Genomic DNA, 22,731 nt, shown 5'->3' on the forward strand with positions numbered 1-22,731 from the left:
GCTTCAGTATCTTAGAAGGTGCGAACAGTGCTGAATGTTGTGCAATCAATGGCAAACAGCACTACTTCCGACTTTATGATAGAGGGAAGATCATTGATGACGCAGCTGAAGATGGTTGGGCTTAGGACACTATCCTGAGGAAATCTTGCAGAGGTATTGTGGAGCTGAAAAGACTGACCTCCAACAACCACAAACATCTTCCTATCTGCTGGGTATGACTCCAACCAGCAGACAGTTTGCCCCCTGATTACCACCGATGCCAGTTTTGCAAGGTCTCCTGGATGCCACGTGCAGTTGAATGCATATCACTGCATGTGTCACTGTCCTCACCTCTGAGATATCTATCATCTGTGTAGATAGAAACAAAAGTTAAAACTTTGAGTCCACTGTTTCACTTCCTTGGAAGTGATTAAATCATATTTAATTCCAAATGTTAATCCTGTTTCTTTGTCCATGTGCAGCTCGACCTGAGTTTTTAATGACTTTGCTTTAATTTCAGATATTCAGCATTTGTAATGTTCTGCTTTTATACTATTTAAAAACTATCTTTTTCTCCTCTCTTGGGGGTGCTGGCTCCAGCTGGGCCCACTTCTGAGTGACTCCATCGAAATGTCCATTTTTCACAAGACAGTGAATAGATTGTTCCAATGTATTTTCCAGCAGGGGTCACTGGATAGCAAGCAGGAAGCTTGGCTAATTTTCCTCAGCTTCTGGGCACACCAGTATTTCATCCAGCTTCAGAGCAAGATACAGTTATATTATATGACCTTAAAGAATACTTCCTGATAATGTTATCAATAATCTGTCCATACAAAGCAATACTCTGAAATATGATGTTTGCAGAATATTGATCATGCAAATTTCAAAGGGTTTTCCATCAAAATGTACAACATATTACTCTGGTACATTTGATAAAGCAATCCCTGCCTAGAGCAGAACATGTTAAACAGCACAGGAGTTATCTTTTAATGGGGTATTCTGTTTATTTACTACTACAAGAGAAAGATCCAAAAGCCAGCTTACTTCAGTCAAAAAATTTTCAAATCCCACAAGTGAACACCATTATGACAGAAGGAATTTGGGAATTGAGACTACTATTTACTAACATTGGCAATTGTCAGTTATTTCACATTTAGTCTGGACATAGTTCCTTATACATGGAGCATAGATTTGGAAAGTTCTAACTTTGATTTGGAAATGTTTTCTTACATGAAATAGGTAAACATCACAGTCTGACAAATGTGTGTCAGCTACTATTGGTCACAGCAGGCACTAGAGTATATCAAAGCAATAAGCGAGAGATGTCCCACAGCACATAGGAGATGATAAGGGCTCATTTTGAAATAAATATTGCTTCTAAACTGACTGAGACAGGGGTTCCTAATTATATCCATTGCCAGGGTGTATGGACACCAAGGGATAGCTACAGCGAACAATACAGTAACACGTTCAGTCCTCACAGATTTTACATCACAGATTGAGGAGTTTTACAGTCTGTTAGAAAGAGATCTATGAACTCCCAACTTTGATGCACGTACTTACTTCCCTCCAAACAAAAGCTTTCCCTAATGGTGTCACCAGCCAGGAAAAAGAAACATCCTCTCTGTTGGGTAATTTGAAATTAGCTAATTTGATTACATTGGATGTTTTTGTTTTAAAAATTAGATCAACATCATCAATGTTGCATAGGAAAAAGTACACTTAAGCCAAAATCTTTTAACATTTCCTCAATATGGTTCTTGTGTGATAGTCTTAATTCATCACTTCTAATTGCTCCCAGCACTTCGACCGCCAGGAACTTATCTACAGTCACCAGTATTTCCAGTGTCTATGAGCATAGCCTAAGCTTCAAAAGGCATCATTTCATAAATTAATCATTGTTTAGTGATTTTGTTTAGTTAGAATATTCAGATGTCCATTACTACATTTTAACCACACAAATATGTATTTTTATTATGCGAGAGTTCACTCCTACAGAATTTCTTACATTTCTAACAGAGAGAAATAAACACAAAATCACATACCAGGCAATAGACTATTAGATTTTCTGAATAATCTTATTTAAAAAAAATCAATATCCTCATGTTTCTGTTGATTAAAGGGGTTAAGCTTGAACCCTTAATCAAATGTGACCTTCTTGAGTGGAGGAAAAGATTCATCAAATCCATCTGTTACAACAACAAAGGGAATGAGATGTGACAAACAGCGCAAAATAATGGAGAAGATGAGTGGCACACACGGCCTAGACAAGAGAAAATCCAAACTACAGGCTCCTTTCATAACAGAAAAGTTCTTAACCTTTTGATGCTAAATAGCTATTGGCATGCCCTTCAACAGCATACTGTAATTTCTAAAACAAATTCTGGATTTGCACTGAAATATTAACAATCCTTGAATGACCTTTAACCCTTGGAAGACTGCTTATTTCAACCAAAACTCTAATATCTTAGTTAGGGCTAAAGAGTCCTATCTAAAGGCTTCATTAGCCAGTAGTCTACCACAGGCAACAACTTCATTTTGGTAAATGTGCATAAACGATTTATGGGCAAAAATTGCTCCAACAAGGTATAAAAGCCAAGCATCACTCAGAAGACTTCCTTAGAGTGCTCCCATAGCAACACATGATCAATAATGGTTACACCCATTAAAGGCCCCCCCCCCCCAACAAGCACCCTCACTCTGCTGGCATGCCAATTCTATCTTTTATTTTATTTCATCAGTGGAACTGGATTACTTTGTTCAATTAAATATTTTGAACTTGTCAGGCAATCAAATATCACATTTCAGCTTAGGTGTCTTAGAGAAGCAACAAGACGCTGTTTCGTTTTTTTTGAGTGTCCTTTGACAGCGCTCTGATTCAGTTGTACATACGTCTTGTGTTTTTTTTCACTGGTTAGTCCACCTACTTCTGTTAATACAGTAGAATTTTCACAATTGTACATATTTTCTGCAATTTCTTTTTTGCTGTATATTCCAATGTCCTCGTTTAAAAGGGAAACTGCCTTGGTAGTCTTGTTATGTAGATATTACACCCCATCAGTGGTGGTTCTGCACTACCAGATTTATAATTGCAACTCCTCGGTTTGTACCATTTGGGCCAAATGCTGGCAAATGGAACTAGATTAATTTAGAATATCTGGTCAGCATGAATAAATTGGACTGAAGGGTCTCTTTCCATGCTGTACAGCTTGATAATTCTATGACTCGATATCCCCATAAAATTTTAATTACTTTTATTAGGTTGTAACAGAATACGGAGGATGTCAGGAAAACGAATGGGGCTATTTGCAAAAAAGTCCCCTGGATGTTACAAATTGCACCCCAGGCTATTAAAGGAAATAGCTACAGAGATTGAGGATGTACCAGTGGTGATCTCTAGAAAAGTCTAAGATGACTGGAAAACTATCAATGAAACATCCTTCTCCAAAAGGAAGATAAAAATAACTAACTATAAGCTAGTTAGCATAAAACATGTTTGGGAAAATGTTAAGGTTCTATTCAAAATGATGAAATAACGTAACATTTTAAAATACATAATCTCATCAAGCAGAGTCAAATTGGCGTCATGAAGCAGAAGATCATGCTCGTCAACTTAACTGAAAATATTTGAAAAGGTAACAAGCGGGGTAGGTAGAAGGGGAACATTAAATATAAAATAATTGGATTTCTAAAGGCTTTCAATAAGGTACCACACACAAGGCTACTTAATAAGAGTCTATGATCATAGCACGGATAAAGAATTGCTAATTAATAGAACACAGAGAGTTCGGATAAGAGGGGTATTTTCAAGATGGTAACCTGTAACAAGTGTTAGCCACAAGGAACGGTGCTGGGACCACAATTATTTACAATATATCTATTAGTGACTTGGATGAAGGAAACTGAATGTACTTTACACTCTGCAAATGAGGCAAAGTCGGTGGGAAAGGAAATGATGAGGATGCAGTCGAGTCTGCAGAGGAATATAGATTAATTAAATGAGTGGGCAAAAACTTGCCAGATGGAATATAATGTGGGAAGATGCGGGTTGATGTACTTTAGAAGGAAGACTAGAGAAGCTGAATATTATTTAAATGGAGGAAGGCTGCAGAAAGCTGCAGCACAAGAGGATTTGGGAGTCCTCATGTGTGAATCATAAAAAGCAGCAGATACAAGTTCAGTAAATAATACGGAAGGCAATTTGTTGATATTTATTTCAAAAGGAATTGACACAAAAATATGGAAGTCTGGCTAAAACTATACAAGACCACATTGAGAATACAGCGACAAGTTTTGGTCCTCTTATCTGAAGCAAGGCTTATTGGCATTGGAGGCAGTGCAGGGAAGGTTTCTGAGATAATTCCAGGTGTGGAAGAATTGTCTTGTGAGGATAGTTAGAGTAGGATGGGCCTGTTCTCATTGGAGTTTAGAAGAATGAGAAATGGCATTATTGAAACATATGATTCTTAAGGGGCTTGACAGAGTTAATACTGAGAGACTGTTTCCCCCTTATGGGAGAGACCAGGCCCAGACGGCATAATCTCAGAACAAGGAGTCACCATTTAAGACAGAGATATGGAGGAACTGCTTTTCTCAGAGGATAGCATATCTGTGGAATTCTTTACTCCAAAGGGCTTAGATAGTGTGTTATTGGACATATTCAAGGTTGAGATAGACAGATTCCTAATCAAGTGAAGAAATCAAAGGTTATGAGGAAAAGGCAGGAAAGTGGAGTCGAGGATTATCAGAATCAGCCATTATCCCTCTGAACGGTGAAGATGCAGCAATTGGCCAAACAGTCTACTCCAATGCCTATGCCATATGATCTCATATTGTGTAGTATTGCTTGCAAATTATTTTAGGCAAAATTACACCATTTTGATTCCCATTCCATGCCATGCTACACATTAGTAGTATTCCTTATTATCTCTGGGCGCTTATCCAAGATAAATGTTGTGAACAACATGGAATCATGTTGGATCAATGTAATAAGAATAGGGACTGATCCTGATCCCTGCTGTACTAAATACATACCTTTATATTTCATTTTATTAAAATTCCTTCCAATGGCTGATCAGCAGCATTAATAAGGATTTCTAAAAATAGGTTTTAATAAAAGTCTGACAGGTTGAAACAGTGTAATATGGTTTAGTTTCAAATTTTAAAATAGTTTATGCAGTGCAGTCGATTAGTTGGGTTAATCCCGGGTAAGGTAATGAGTGCATCCACTGAATAAAGGAAAAGCCAAGAAGCTACAATTCCTGACTCATCCCAACTTAGTGGATCTCGTTTGATTTATGAACTATGGTTATAGTTCGCTATACCTTCTCCAAGTTGAGAGAGGAATTCTGACTGTGGTTCTCAGTTCGTTATTGATCTTGAGTGGCTTTTGCTAAAATCAGATACGCGTGATATCAGGTAAGCAGTGGTTTGGACTTATTGTGAAGTCCACATAATACTTGCACCTCTCTTCACCCCTGCATCTCAAAGCCCACCTAGCACTTGGCTAACTTGACCAGTGCATTCAGTAATATTCACTTGAGAGAAAACACCACATCCTGGACTAGTGGAAGCTTGTGCCCGCAAAATGCTGTAAAAACAAGGAATGAATCACTTCAAGAACGGAGGGGAGGACCAGAAAATTGGCATTAGCAAAAAAGAATGGCATTAAAAATAAAATTTCCCATTATATTAAATGGAAAGAAAATTGGCTAGGAGACTTGGATGAAATATTAATGTGCCATACATTTTCTTTTAAACTGTGCCTAGGGAAGCATTCCCCATAATGGAGGGTTGCTTTTACAAGATATGCAGTGTTAATGAAAGGAGTGCCTAAACCTCTGCCACTTACTCCCCAGTGACAATTTTTATTTTACATAAAATATCTATAACAAGTTCATTGCTCATATCTGGTTTGAATGTATTTGTTTTGTGTCCATATCAGTTTATTGCAATCCTAGCTGCTATGAGATTCATGGTTGTGCATTTCTGCGGAAGAATGCGACCCCAAAGCATTTGACATCCCATTTGATTTTCTTTTCAAAACGGACATTGAACAAGCTATAAATGTAGAGACAATTTCTGATGTATCACATAATTGTAAACCACAACCCAGTGCATTCAAGGAAAATGTTGGGAGAAGAATAAACTAGGAAAGGCAGGTGTAAATTTGTTTTGCGAAACAACCAATACTTCAAAATAGTGAAAGTCAGGAATCTTTCACTTACCAGCTAAACCTTTTTTGTTTTGGTTCAATGCATGCAATCTCCAGAATGAAAATGGCCTTGACAGAAAACGCAAAATTGCTAATAGTAGATTGGCAGGTCCTTTTATAGCCGGTTCGATATCCATTTTGAAAAGAAAATCAAATGGAATGTCAAACGGCTTGGGATAGCCGTCTTCCAAAGAAGTGCACAACCAGGAACCTCATAGCAGCCAGGAATGCATTATATACCTAATAATAAATAGCTAGAATCACAGTGAGCCAAGAGGATCTTTTCAGATGTCTTTGGACACTCAATCATATAAGTGGCTCAAACTGAAGGGCTCCTATGCTGAAATGATCGAAACTGCAGCAATAAATGTGTTATGTGATTGGCACAAAATACTTGCTTAACAATTAAACTTTGTACTTTAGATGCAACCCTAACCCTAACCTTAACCTTCCAATTTGTGGGTGGCATCATTGTGATACTGGAGGCGGCCCAGGATGGACATGTCACTCAGGGAGTGGGTAGGGGAGTTAAAATGGTTGGCGACTTGACGGTGTTGTTGATTATCATGTATAGAGCGCAGACAGTCCACAATTCGGTCACCAAATCTGTGCTCGGTCTCATCAATGTAGATGAGGCCACATTGGGAGCAATGGATACTGTAGACCAGGTTGTAGGGTTACAGGTGAACCCCTGTAGGGTATGGAAAGTTTGTCTTGGGCCTCGGATGGAGGTTCTGGTGTAGCACCTCCCGTGGTTGCAAGGAAAGGCACCAGGTGTGGTGGGGTTGGTGGGAGTGTGGAGAGGATGAGGGAGTTGTGGAGTAAGCAGTCCCTATGAAACGCAGATAGGGGTGGGGACGGAAGTATCTCTTTGTTGGTGGGGGTTGGGTTGTAGGGGACCTATCTGCCCCACCCTTCCCACAGACCAATCTCTACTACCCCTCCCTGCATCCACCTATCGCCATCACACCTACCTTCCCCTAGCCCTAGCCCTATTCCCTTTATTTAATTCCCAGCTTCCTTCTTACTCCCCAGTCCTGTTGAAGGGTCTTGGCCCAAAATGGCGACTTTCCTACTCCTCTGATGCTTCGTGAGCTGCTGTGTTCCTCGAGCTCCACACTGTATCAACTATGTTGTCTGTTAAACATTTCTGGCTCAATGATATGTTGATAACTAGGAAACATTTCATTGTCAGTTACACTTGAATGGCAATGGAGGTGATTAAATCTTGTCATTTGAATAAGCAGGAACGAAACCCTTTCTAGAAGACAGTCTGGAACAGTGGGGCTAGGAGCAGAATCAAAGGAGTGGAGCAAGAAAAAATAAGGTCCTACTAAACACAAATAAAGACAAAAGTGCACAGCATCATGAAAGAGACAGATGCTCAGAAATTCACCAGACTTGAGTTCATATCAACTCCATTATCTTGATTTTATTCATTCTCAGAAGATTTTCATGTACTATTCTCCTTTTGCTTTCTGTGGGAAATATTGATGCTGGCACATCTTTCTTGACTGTATTTCATTACACTTCAACATTAAAAAATTATTCTCAATCAGGTTCCAATCTCTAGAAACAAACAAGTGGGTGGCTTGGTGGTTAGCACTGCTGCTTCACAGCAGTGACACGGGTTTGATTCCACTCTTGGGCGACTGTCTATGTGGAGTTTGCATGTTCTCCCTGTGTCTGTGTGGGTTTCCTCCCACAGCCCAAAGATGTGCAGGTTAGATGGATTGGCCATGGGAAATGCGGGGTTACAGGTTTATGGGCCTGGACGGGATGTTCTCTGAAGGGTCCCACTGTGCAGATTCTATGATTCTAAAAGCTGTAAACTTTGAAAGATCTGAAATCAGACTGTAACTAATTCTGAGGAAAGGAGAAGTGAGAACAATTCACTCAATTTGATGGATCTCAGGTTCCATATCAGTTTGGCCTTTTAATAGGACCAATGCATCATAGTTCAACTTGTGACTTTCTTTTCAATAGTTTCCGGAATATAAATGCCACTCAAGGAAATCCTTTCGCAGATAATTTTGCATATTTAGGCATAGATCGAGTATTAGACACAACTGTTTTTAAAATGTTCCACTCAGGACTATCTATAGACTGGACAAAAGATGCTGCCCTTACATACTGCCATCAAAGTACAATTCCAAAAAGGTAGGCATCAATGAGGTTTGAACCTGAGATTCAAAATGTTTCCAGTCATCTCATCCTCATTGTAGGATCATTCAACATTTACAAGGGATAGAGACTATTATCTGAACATTGAACTATGTGCTAGGGTATGAGAAGGCAGGGGAATAGAATTAAACAAACTGCTCAGAGAACAGCTGTGGCAGACATGCTGGGCCAAATGGCTTTTTTCTGCACTTAATAGTCCGGTGATTCACTCATGTTGGTTGAATTGTTAAATTAATGCTTCCACTTACTTCTGTTTCAACCTGGTCTCAATTCAAAATGAGAAATCAAATCAAGCTCAAGAGGCTTTTCAAAATTGCACTTCAGTATCCTGTCCAAAGACAAAGACAATCTTGATAAAATGCTGCACAGGACATTTTCTTCAACTGCCACTGCTTTACAATGTCACAGAAATAATCTGATATTATATTGCAGTTCCAATGTCTAAACACTGAGAATCCCTACGCTTTTTCACAAATTACCATTAAGGATTATGTCCACCAAAAGGCAGCAAACAGCACACTTTTACACTTTAACTGAAGACAGCACTTTTGACAGCGCAATACATGCTCAAAAAAATTTATGAACCAAACTGTATGGATGGATTATTTGTTGAAGTCCACAATATTTTGGTTTAGGGCTCAATAACTGCATTCTCAATGAGAAACTAGCTATTATGTTGTCCAAAAATGCCCCTTTGATGTGAACCAAATCTTGGAGTACCAGCAGTTCGTTCATCCGTGGAGAGCAACATTACATCCATCCTCATCCAACTGCCACACATGCACATTTTCTGGTAAAAATTGCTGAGTGCTGATCCATAGATAAGCCCTGGGACTTCAGAGTTAAATTATTCCCCAGAAGGCATCAGTTAACTCAGCTTCATTCTCAGACACCAATAATTACAAAGATAAGTTCCAAACAGGTACAAAAAGTGTCCACTGTTCAGTTATGTCAGAAATAGCAAACTAGCATTAGTGGACACATTTTAAAGTAATTTAGTTTGACTCTTATGGAATAGTCCAGTGCCCTGTTTCGTTTTGGAATCAGAGGTTAGAATGCACTTAGTACTTCCCCAAATCGGATTATTCTGACTCTAATGTAAACTCATTGAATTTTGGGCTTCTAATCAGTACCAGTTGAAGTTAACATACTTCTGGGGTAGGTTTCACGTTAGGGTCAATCTGCAGACACTGCAATATATTTTCTGCCAAATTTTCTTTCTTCAGTACAACCTAGCAAAAAATAAAAAGCTGCTCACAGTGCGCAATCTGGACCCTCGACATGCACCACAGCAAGATTGATTTCATGTGAAATTGTGCATTTGTTTCATGAGTTCTCTGTGGGTGCAGGAAACCAAGATTGTGGCTTTTCTGAGGTGAAAGCAATTCTGCAGGCTCAATCTAAACAAATGAGAATCAGACGCTGAGGTTTCTCAACTGTGTAACTAGTGAAACATTGCAACATTCCTCCACTGACGTAAGCTGGATGCAGCGAGGAAGAGGATCTGTATTCAACATCGAAAATGTCTTAACAGTGGATACTGGTTATGCAGACATCATACAGCAAGTCAGAGGCCAGAACCCCTCCAAAAAGCGTAATGCCATCAACTATATTATCTCTGCTTTCTGAAGTGCAGACATATTTTGTCATCACCCAGAGAAAGAAAACTTCCAACTGCACTGTCCCTAAAATTGTCAATGAAAAACTATGTATGGTTAGTATTTATGACATTGAGGTGCTTTTGATATGTAGGCAATGATTTTAAAGTGCTTTTTACTAAGGGTGTGCAAGGTACTACATCAGGATTGCTCAACCTTTTCTCTGGAGGGGCTAGCAGCGCATGTATCACAGAGTGACTTCCAGAAAGGCAAAGTTTGTCGCAACAGGAACTTCAAGAAAAAAATCTAAGATAATAAACTAATCATCTTCATGAGTCACTACTAAAAAAAAATGCCAAGCAGCAGAGCTAACTAATAAAACCTTATTTTTGCATTGTTGATTAAAAAGTAGATCAGAAGATGGAAAAAGGCAAAACCTCAAATCCTGATTAATTGGAAAGTGGGTCAGGGTTGGGAATTGAGGGTGACCTAACAAGTTGGGTTTAACTAACACGGAGCTAGTTTGCTTCTGGCGGGCCATACTATGGACTCACTTTGGCAAAATTCACATGGAAGTGGAAGTGGAAGTGGGTGTTTGTGAGCCTGGAATTTTCTCCTTTCGGTGCCTGTTTTGTGAATTCCTCCCTTGGACGCTGCCCAGTCCAATATTTCAGCAATCCCTGGCTTTTGCTGCAATTATCTCTGCTGCCAGATTACCTGCTTCTCTACTCCCTCCACTCCACTCTATGAGTAGTTCACCCAATCTCCACCAACATTTTCCACCTTCCGCCCATCCCCACCCCCAACCACCAACCACCAACTGCCTAAAGTCCACCATGCCCACAGACTCAGATTTCCCTGACTGTCAATTCCAGCCTCCTGAAGCCAGTAGCTTCCCGAAAGATTTCTAGTCCATCTCAGCTCCAGGCATCAAGATGAGTTAAATCATTCATATTATGGTTGCCCATTGCTCATTGATCATCGGCTGTTTCTCTCCTACATTTGATAGATTCACTAGTGAGTCTCTCAGAAGCAAATGTGGACAGAACCAGCACTGATGCTCCTTTCAAAAGCTTCCAGGTACACAAAACTGTATGTTGAATGCACGATTTGTGGATCACATAGAATATTTTAGGATGCCTACTGAACAAACCTGCACTTTGAGTACAAATTCGCTTTTTCCACTTGAAGTTGAGAAGTTAATGAAATTTATTGCAACGTAGTCTTGAGACAGAATAGAGAGAATAAAAGTTATAGGAGTTTATGTAGCAAACTGAAAGTGTGGGGATTAGAGAGCCGAAGGCATCTTCGACAGATGGGGTTTGAAGACTACACAGAAGAGGCCCAAGTTGGAGGACTGCAAAGTTTAAGGATTCTCAGGCCTGGAGAACTTAAGAGATAGGCTACTGCAAGGTATTGAACAGATTTAAATAACAGAATGAAAATTTTCAGTAGCACTATATTGTGGCTTTTATAACTTTGAGGCAACCACAAAGTTTGAAGCACTGGCACTTTTGTAATGGGGCAGTCAATTTGTGCAAAGCAAGATCACACAAACGGCAATGACACAAATAACTTGGTAATCTTTCAAGATGTTTGCTGTGAGATAAATCCTAATTCAAAGAACAAAACTGCCCTTCTTCTTCTTTAAATAGTGCCATATGCCCTTTCATGTCCATGACAGCACAGATGAGAACTTAAAATCTAATCAAAAGGTTAATTTGATAGGGGTGGAAGTGGCAGTTTGCTGGCTCATTAAAGACAGTTGTGATTGTCCTCATCATGGTATTTATTAGTAATTTGAGCAAGATTAGTATAATTGTTAAAAAAAACAGACCCACTTGCAGTGCATCTAAATAAAACTGACTCTTGTGATGACACTGGTGAGGCCACAACTGGAGTATTGAGTGCAGTTCTGGTCACTTTAAAGGAAGTATGTAACTGCTTCAGAGAGAGAGCAGAGAAGATTTACTAGAATGTTGCATGGGCTGGAGAACTGTAGCTACAAGGAGAGATTGCACAGGTTAGGGTTATTTTCCTTGGAACAGAGGTGGCCGAGGGCTGACTTGATTAGGGAATTATGAGGAGCTGAACTAGAGAAGACAGGAGGAACTGTTTCCCTTGGCAGACAGCACAAAAGCGAGAGGGGGTCACAGATTCATGCTAAGTGGCAGAAGAATTAGAAGGGACATGAGGAAAATTTCTTTTTGCACAGAGAGTGATGGGTGTCTGGAACTTGCTGCCCAAGTTGGTGGCAGAAGCAGAGACCCTAAATTCTCTTTAAAAGTATCTGGAATTGCACTTAAAGTGCTGAAAGCTGCAGAGCTATCTGCATTGTGCAGGAGGATGGGGTAAGAAAATATATTCGGGTGTCTTTGGGTCAGCATGGTCAAGATGGGTCAAATAGCCTTCTGTACTATATTTCTACGGTTCTAATTGGGATAGTTTTAAGATATCAATACCTACTGCATTAAAATGCATATGCACAAATATTTTCTAATGGGAAATTACATTCATTACATTATTCAGAGACTAGCGTAGCCTTTCACACCCTCTCTGCCTAAAACTGCACAGTTTCAATAATTCTTTCCACACTTACAAAATTGGCTCTCAGATGGGGAAACCTGTTCAATCCAGCTACGGTAAGCAAAAATAAAGCTTTCAAAATGACTTTATTGCATACCATGCTTCATTTATTCTGCTTCCGAGGCTTCATCCCTTCCTGCAATTGCTTCTTGCCTCTTTATTGCTTGTTATGTACAGAAGTATATTGTCTATATGATTTTTCCTTTCTTGCGTCTGGACTGTGTCATCCATCTGATAAGACATCTCGGCAAGGCATACCCTCCAGCCACTTCACTCGATCACAGAATATTGCAAATCCAGCCTTGTTTTTTAAAGACTTCCAAATGTGCTTTCTTTATGCTGCCCTCCATCACTGTCAGCTTTCAGATACCACAACATAATGAAACTCTTCAGCCTGCAGCCTAGAGCCTTGCTTACACGCAAAGGTTTAATTTGGGACTGAAGCTGGATTAACCTCTTCCTATCCAAAATTTCATTCAAAATGCATTTTACTTAGAAACTCATCTGCAGACTATTTTACTGCCTTTAATGTCTACTGGCCTACTTTAGAAATCGCATTGTAACTTCCCACCACAGAACTGTGGTCAAAAAGTTTTGCCTGGGGAAAACCCGAATACAAAATGTCAGCAGAAGCAATAACCTAATTTTGGAGTTCTTGATAAAGGGCATTAATGTTTTCCAAACAGGTAAACACAGTGAACTCTCTCTCATTCTGGACAAAATTAAGAGCAAATTCAGTGGCAAGTAAGTCTACACACTAATCATCACAGAAGTTCCTAACTGGTGGCAGAAAACAGACCAAAACATATGCTAACCTTCATGTTAACACTTTAAAATCTTCTGCTATCACTTACGATAAGAGTTTCTTAGATAATAAGTACAATCTACTATAAACGCCTCCATGTGGAAAAACTGTGACAAGCCAACACACCAGATTGTTAAGATAACCACAGACATTTTAATACCACTGTCGTAGCTCAGGGTAACGAGAAACCCACAATCTCTAAACGAACACTTTACTTTTAGCTATCCCCAAATGCTGGAACTATGTTTTTTTTAAAAAAGTAGAATGATTTTTGAAGTATCAGAGAGTTGACGGCCATGCTGAGCAGGCACAAAAGAGGACTTGAGGCAGATCTTGTTGAATGGCAGGGCAGATGTGAAGGGCCAAACAGCCTACTCCTACTCTTATTTCTAATGTTTTTATGTCTATGTAATCAGTCTCCTTTACAATGAGAGTACAGCTTCAACTGCAACACGCAGAACCCAAAAACAGTTGCCTCTTGGGCTGTTAGCTCCTTCAAGGCACATACTGTGGGGTCAATGACAAAAGGACTTTGTGTCTGTTGCTATTAGTGAGCCACCTATGTACAATTGCCTCAATGCTAAATTTTCACACTGTGACGGCTATCCAGATGACATTCAACAAGCTGGCACAACATTTGGGAATGTTCTCTTAGGAACACTTGAAGATGTACGGGCAGGTAGCTTAGATTCTCTGCTTCCTGCCAAACAGGACATATTTCTAGCTTTTATTTTCATCAAGCATGTGCTTCAAGCTTTAATCTTCTTGGATAAACACCAGATTCCTTCCACTATTATTGACAATTTGAATGCACCATCTATCATGCATTCCATTATTCTCTTAAGCAGATGCCTGAGGTAAAAACAGTAGGTGGGAGGGCGCCCATTGTCCAGACAATCTTGACATTTAACTTATTAAAAAAGAAAAATTGATTTTATAAATCTGTGAAAATATCCACAAATAAATCATCATTAGATTGACTGACACACAAAGTAAAATCACAGTGTGGCTCCAAATGCAAGCTGAGCTCCACGAAGCTCCTAAATGCCTTAAGAAAATATGGTTTCCCTGGATGGATGTGACCTTAACTGTTGGTACGATCACTTTGTAACGACGAAAATGAGCGATAAAGTAGCAGCCCAACACATCATGATTCCTCGTTAGATAAAACTGACAAACTGTGCTTAAATTAAGCAACAGAGAATTGCTCAATTCTTCTTTCATCCAATATTCTCCGCTTTCTACAGTAAGCTACAGTACCCTAAAAACTGAAATAAACAAAACATTGGAAAAACTCATTGGCAGTGCTGGTGCAAAGAGAAACAGATTTAGCACCTTGATTCCCATATGACTGTTCTGTAGAACTGAAGAGAGGCAGACATAAGATGGGCATTAGGCTACTGAAAATGGAGGGGGAAAGAGGATTGAAAGATTGCTTTCACTTAAATTAGCTAATTCAGTACAAATGATCGGAATCTGGGACTTCCTTGTTTACATTCTTTAATACTGAATCAGAGGATGGACTTTATTTGTAGTTTTAATTTTCTTTGATCATTGTTAATCCATAAGGACTCATGGAAACTCCTTAACTAACCAGTTTTCATTTGTCAGGCAAATTCCATTTGATAAAATTCAGCTAGGCTTCATGAAGACCTCAAAAAAATCTTTTCAACATGTTAGGGCGCTGTGACTGACCTTACCACCCCCAGGTTAGGTAAAGGAAAGTTGCCCAGGTTCCTTCCCAAATTGCAGTAACAATTTCTGGAAGATCCGGTGAATGTTCAGCAAAGATCGGGGTAGTATATCAGCTGTCGAACCGTCCATGGTTAAACAGCTACCAATACCCATCACCATAATATACGAGGAACAACATGCTTTTTTTAAAAAAAAGCTCCTTTATGCAAAATGGCTCAGTCTTTTTGGTCATTAGAGCAAGGAACTGAGAGACAATATCATGCTGTGAAACAATATTTCAGTAAGAAGCTACAACTTCAAGACAGATGGTGGGTGGCAACAATTACTGTGGAAAAACTTCAAATGAATTAATAGCTGAAATTGTGATATTTTATGTTGTCCCTTTACATAAGGATCGAACACAGTAGAGAGGGGACTAAGGAAAAGGAAACTCAGTTAGAAAAACACTCCTTCGATGAAAGATCAGAGAAGGGTTTCTACTCCTTAAACACAAGCCGCATTCATTTGAAGGAGGTTTCAAGCTCTATCCTGATTCATTGTAATGTCTTATTCAATGTGTGAATAGAAATCCAATTGGTCTATTAATTCTGATGAAACAAGGATTAGACTTATTTCGCAAGCAGCTGAATTTTAAAATTTCAAATTGGCTTTAAACTCCGCAGAACTTGATCAAGCCCCTGGTTATTGCAAATCTGTATTCTCAACTTCTGAATCCAATATATCTTGGAAAATCGTCATCACCTTTCCACTTTTTAAACTGATTTGCATTCTCTTCTCCATTGACTAAGGGTGAAAAACCATACAGACAGAAGAAACTTTTTCTTTTATAAAGAAGAGGAATTTAAGATGCAGAAAAGATATATGCTATAGGACAGCATATTAATTAGAAAAGCTATGTCAAATGAACACCTTTCTGTATTATCAGTTGATACACAAATCCAAACATATACAACTAATTCAGTCTGTGGGCCAAAAAGCAATGCTGATAGCTCATATGCACACTTGATTATATCATAATAGAAATACACAGCCATGCAGGACCTGGCAATTGGTAGGCTTGATGAGAAGATTGCAAGACCAACATAAAAACGAATTCCCACAACCAACATCTCTCTGTAGACTGCCAACAGGGTTTGAAGTAAAAAGCCAACATCAAAACTGCAAGTCTGCAATTTTAAAGGGTTTTCAAGTGAGATAAGTTAATAAATCCAGAGCAAATATGATTTATTTGGGTGACTTCATAGGTGTATTTGTATTCTCATTTTAACACTACCATGCATTCACTCTGGAACAATAATCACATTTTAACCAGGATCAACCTTTTCACTCAGAGGTAGTAAGAACTGCCGATGCTGGAGTCAGGGCTAACACACAGCAGGCCAAAACAAAACATCAACTTTCCTGCTCCTCTGATGCTACTTGGCCTGCTGTGCTCCTCCTGCTCCATACTGTGTTATCTCAATCTTTACGCTGCACTTTTATAAGCAGGTTATCTCCAAACAAAACAAAATGTCATGTAATGGAACTGCTTTCTCATTCCTGTATTTGCTTGTTAATTACTTTACTCACTGGGCAGTGCATTTGCTATAACACTATAATTCCAAACTGAAATAAAACCTAAGACAGTTCCTGCTAAGGGACAGTTTCCATTTCATCATTAACAATATGTCAGGTCTGATACATTAGATTCGACACTTTCATCTACTGGTCTTGGACTCAAACATCATCTTTCTGATGGGAAAGAGGTTTCCAACACACGTAGGCTCTATGGGCACTCTCCACAAACATGTTCAATCTAGTTCTCCTCAACCTGGTCATCGAGCTCAAAAGATACTTATAATTCGGTACTCACTGGCAATAATAGATGGTATTCCTTTGTGATACTTGGAACACATATGTAAAATGGCTCATTGGTTCAAATGAAATACTTTTATGAGATTGAAACGATACCAAGTTGCATAATTAAAATGGAACTTTACTCTGAATCCAGGAATACTGTACCCAACCTGGGAGCATTTAATGCTGATCCAGTACTGAAAATGGGAAGTCCCCTATTCTCGAACACTAACATGCCTCACCATGATCAGTGCAAAGGCCACATAAAAAACTGATTAAAATTACACATGCTTTGTCCTACACCAAATGCAAGTACTTTCATCTTCAGCCAAGGCTTCCTTTAGACAGAAATGCATCACCGCAACAGTTCAAAAGACAATCTGAAACCAAACTTCCACACCTGTTATACATTACAAATGATCTGTTTTACAGCTATCTGGATATATATGCCTTCTGTCTCTAGTGTTACTTGACAAGCTGGCATGAGTATATAAGACATTTCCTTGATTTATGCATGTACCAAACTTTTACACTCCATATTCGACCAAAGGAGAATTATTCCCTCTGCATTGCATATATATTTTTGTTGAGAGATAAATTTAAAAAGAAGACAACAGACAACTGGAAGCGAACTGGAGAGAACAAATTACAAGATGGTCTGAACGCATCTGATAGATTACTACCTGGTAATTCATTTAGAGATATCTACTGTCCTCAGTTTCATTTTCCTAAAGATCCTGTTAAGTTGTATTCATCTTATCCTTTACGTGCTGGCTGAACAGTGCCATATCTCTAAACATTAAAACCATGTTAAGGTCTGAAGAGGATTTTATGTTAATTCTCTTGGAGGCACCAAGAAAGACTGCATTTCTATAGCGCTAAGTATTCTTTGAATTAGTGTGATGGAAAAAAGTGGCGGAAAAATTGTGTATTGTAGTCTCACAAACACTAAGGAAATAAACAATCAGGCAGACTGTTAAGTTAGTGAGGTGGTCCTGCTGCCTCTTGTTAGTATAATTTTGTTAGTGACTTTGGAGGCAGCAACGCAGCATTTTGCTGGGAATGTTCGTCATACCTGATTTAAGTGCTCAGTTTGAAAACATGAGGCAACAATCTAGTTTAGATTAGATTAGATTCCCTACAGAGTGGAAACTGGCCCTTCAGCCCAACAAGTCCACACTGCCCCTTGAAGCATCCCATCCAGACCCATCCCCCTATAAACCACACACCCTTGAACACTACGAGCAATTTAGCATGGCCGATCCACCTAATCTGCACATCTTTGGAGGAAACTGGAGCACCCGGAGGAAACCCACGCAGACACGGGGAGAATGAGCAAACTCCACAGACAGTCGCCCAAGGCTGGAATCGAACCCGGGTCGCTGGAGCTGTGAGGTTGCAATGCTAACCACTGAGCCACCGTGCCACCCTAAAAATTCCTCCATAAACTTCCCCAATGATAACAGAAGATTCAATACCAAGAAGTTAAAGCTGCAATGTATGCTGGAAATCAGCCACAGCATAGTAGGGAGGATCCCACTGCAACAGGGACTACTTCCTGAAGATGAATCCTTCAGTCAATCTAATTCAGTCTCCAAGTATCTTGTTCCAGAAAGACTGTGAAGGGGTGGCTGCAGCATGTCTTTAGCTCACTTTCAAATCCATAACCAGTAAATGACAAAAATACAAGTATCAATTGAGAAATAAAAGAACTGAAAAGAAAGGATATTTAGCAAAATAAGACATCTTTGCAATAATTAACAAAGCGACAGCTTTACACCCCATATTTATAAACAACTTCTACATTTTCACAACAGATCAACAACTGTCTTTAAAGGGTGATTTGGCAAGAGGGTGTAAGAATGCAATCGGGACTCTGAGCATGTAAATACACCCTTTTAGATCTACATTATCTTGAATACTCCCAATATAAGATTCAACATGAACAACAGCTGACACATAGTTCTACACAAACAACTTTAAACTCCACTGTCTGCATTCAGAATCATAATCAATTCAGGGAGGACTGGAATAACATGCCAATTGATGCATAAGGAGGATATTAAAATAAGCTTGTTGTATCTGCTTGTAAATTTCCTCCCCTCATTCAGAAGTGCTGATTCTTCCCGCGGCATATTATCAGAGGCACCAATGCACTCCCGTATCTCTCTCAACTGACAACTTTTCATACATAGTAAGACCAGATTTCAACAGCACAACACTTACAAACTAGGCTTGAGCTAGTCCTAGACACCAAGGCTGGAGGGTCCACCCCTGCCCAGTTCTCACACTCTCCAGCAATCAACAGCGAGAATCCTGACAAATTTCTGTTCTTTCACTAGTATGCTAGGGCCACTTTCAACACTGAATCAACTCGAGCATAAATCCAAGCTTCTGAAAGCAACGAAAGAACTCAGGCGGCGTCTTATTAAGTTGTTCAGCAAAACAAGTCCATTACTACATGTATTTGACAGGAGCTTTGCGCTCCTCCCAAGCAAGGATTGAGTTTAGGCTGATTCACTGTCATGACACAGTCATGCTCACTGTCCAACTGACAATTGGGAAGTGTTGTCAGTCTTAATGTCAACACCCACAATTTACATAAACAAAACAGCTCAACTGCAGAAATCTCAGTTAACACTTCCATGCACAAGCTATTCGTTGACTTTAAAAATTCATATATTTTATACCTAGCCAAGAAATCCAAAGTGCATAATAAATAACAAAATGTAGAATTAAAGGATATCACGGAAATAATAATCTCCCCCCGCAACAACCACATCCCAAAACCAGCCCAGCTCATCCCCGCCTCCCTAACCTGTCCATCCTTCCCACCTATCTATTCCTCTCACCTCTACCCCAACCACCAAACCCCAACCCCCACCCCAACCTCCTACCTACTAACCTCATCCCGCCTCCTTGACCTGTCCGTCCTCCCTGGAATGACCTATCCCCACCCTAACTCCCCACCTACACTCATCTTTACTGGCTCCATTCCTGCCTCTTTTCCTGTCTGTCTCCTCTCCATCTATCTGCTCCTTTATCCATCTTCTATCCGCTTCCCCCTCTCTCCCTATTTATTTCAGAATCCCCTTCCCCTCTCCCACTTCTGAAGAAGGGTCCAGACCCGAAACATTAGCTTTCCTGCTCCTCTGATGCTGCTTGGCCTGCTGTGTTCATTCAGCTCTACATCTTGTTATCTCAGATTTTCCAGCACTGGCAGTTCACACTACTACAGAAATAACAGTTTTCATTCTTCTTCCTTCAAGTTAAAGGTGCACAGACTGATCATATCTCTCATGCAGCTAGTTTCACAACTATCCATGAATGCAATTTCACATGAACATATTCAGTTGAACTGTCATCAAATTCCATTAGACCTCACCCCGTGCTACGAAACCCATCCATTATTCTAGGGACATCCTGCAATGTCCTTTGAATCTACACCAAACACTCTCACCTCAAACTGAATGGACTTCTTTGTCGCAGATTGGAACCATCCATTCAGCTTGCTTTTCCAACATCCTGAATAGCTACCCATAACAATCTCATGTACACACCAAACAAAACCTACCACTACTATCCTTACCACTCAAGATTGCTTTCCTGTCCTGTTTCTGATCCTTTTCTCTCTCTGATTTCCCTCTTATCTCCTGTCCAAACTCTCATTGCTCACCTCTCTTGCTCATTTCATCCCATTCCCACTTCCCTCTTCGTTCTGCTGCTTGCTGACAATGTGAATGGCTCTCACTCTTCAGATAGCAACACCTCCTTTCAAAAGCACTGTCCAACACAATAGAGCTGAGCTTCCAACGCACATAACATGCTTCAACTCACTTCTGAAATCAACTATTGTTCCAAATGTCACGCATCTTTTGCCTTTTTCAGTCTTAACTACCCCAACAATCAAGTAAGCACCTGCTCATCTCCAGATTTTTGGAAATTTAGCTCAATCTACTGCCTTTGTGCTCTCTACATTAAGTTCTACTGTTTCCTCATTTCACAGCTCCACAAGGTTAAAATTTAATGTTTACAACCACACCTCTTCTTTCCACACTCTGCTTTGTAAATCTCTTTCCTTCCTACATGTCCACCTCTCAATCTCTCCATTCTTTGGACTCTGGCCTTTTGTACAACCCCACCCCATTCCATACTCTGCCTAATGGTAGCTAACACTCCAACTTGCTGGAAAGGTCCTAAGTTCTGGAATTCCCACTATAAAATTCCTCTTCTACCTCTTATGCACCTCCTTTACAATGTTTTACAATATTTATTGGAGTACACCTCTGCTTAATGGATTATTATTGGTTCTTTAACTCTTTGGTTCAGGATCCATTGTTTTGGCTATGCGTCCGCAAAGCATTTTGGGACAAATATTCCACTCAAGGCACAATGGTAAGTTATCCTTATCATCACAATCACTCAATAAATGTACGGATTCACTGATGCGTAATACTATATAATTCCAGAGGTATAATGCGAAAATGGTAGAAATGCAATTTATACTGAATGCTAAAAGACAGACTGCAAATCAATTTAAACATACAGAACTTCTTGTTTACTTTTTAGAAAAGTAAAATATATCAGCTTTGGCAGGAGTTGAATGGCCTCCTGCAGTGCTCGAAATTCTACACTTTGGAAGCTGTTGCCTCTGGCAATGGTCAGGGATTCAAATAAATGGCAAAGAACCAATAGTGATATTATGGGATCTATTTTTATGCAGGGAGTTTTTAGGGTCTATAAAATACTACCTGAGAATGTGGTGGGATAGATTCAATGTGGTTTTCAAATGAAAACTTGACTTGAAGAGAAAGAAAGCACAGTGTTACAAGGAAGGCATGAAAGGAAAACTAGCTGATAGGCGCTTACAGAGCCTTAGCTACACTAGCTGACAGGCGCTTACATCTGGCCAATGGCTTCCTTTTATACCATAATTATTCTATGAACCTATTATTTTTAAAACCTAAATTTAAAGACTGAAACCCAAACAAAATTCACAGAATGCAAACAAGAGTCAAACACAGCGAACAGAAATGCCAAGTCATTGGTCCAGAAAGATTTAAATTCGAATGACATGACATGTCATTAGTAGATAGCAAATGATAAATCCAGACAGAAAATCTTAATCAGGTGGCAGAAATACAGAGCACAAAATTCAGCAGGCATTATGATTACCAAGCAAAAAAAATTAAAATGGCTCATTCTTGCATCTCTTGCATTAGTCAGCAGCTGTCTGGGAATGCACTACTGGTTGCTATATAGCTTTAGAGCTGAGGTCACTACATAAACCGTTCAAAACCTTCTGTTGTGATCTGAGGTAATTACAACACCTCTTTTGTGTTATTACCCAAAGCCAATTTCCATTTTATCTCAAGCTGCAATATATTATTGCCTAACATGAAATAGCAAAAAGCACTTAACTAAATAATTAGACATACATTTATCATCATGTTGGTACTTCTCTTTTATGACAGGGTATAGAGTCAATCTTGGGCATAGTCCATTGTAAATTAAACACTGGTTTAATTGAGATACTATTCACAATATTTATTTTAATATTGATACTAAATACATAGAAAAAAATGCTGAGACACAAAGAACTAAATTCCAGAAGATTGTTTTTACATAGCGCCCTTAGTATTATGAAAAGTCCCAACGCACCTCACAGGAGGATTATAAAACAAAACACAAACTGAGCCACAACAGGAAATATTAAATCAGAAGATCAAAAGCCTGGTGAAAGAAGCAGATTTTACAGAGCACCTTAAATGAGAAAAGAGAAGTCAGGGGACAGCGAGATTTAGGGAAAGAATTGGAGAACTTTGGTCCTTAGC

At 39.4% G+C, this 22,731-nt stretch overlaps 1 protein-coding gene across 12 annotated transcripts in view; it reads right to left on the minus strand.

Annotated features, from left to right (window-relative positions):
• The window catches only part of raraa (retinoic acid receptor, alpha a), a 530,677-nt gene that overhangs the window by 207,594 nt on the left and 300,352 nt on the right, over positions 1–22,731 (minus strand). The window contains exon 1 of one of the 12 annotated variants that reach the window (XM_048560470.2): positions 19,124–19,379. The exons of the other annotated variants lie outside the window; for them this stretch is intronic. The gene's annotated coding sequence lies outside the window, so the exon portion shown is untranslated. Of the gene's footprint in view, positions 1–19,123; positions 19,380–22,731 lie in introns of those variants that run through there. 12 annotated transcript variants of the gene reach the window in all.

This window comes from Stegostoma tigrinum, chromosome 31 (assembly GCF_030684315.1).
Source record: "Stegostoma tigrinum isolate sSteTig4 chromosome 31, sSteTig4.hap1, whole genome shotgun sequence".
Classification (NCBI taxonomy): Eukaryota; Metazoa; Chordata; class Chondrichthyes; order Orectolobiformes; family Stegostomatidae; genus Stegostoma; species Stegostoma tigrinum.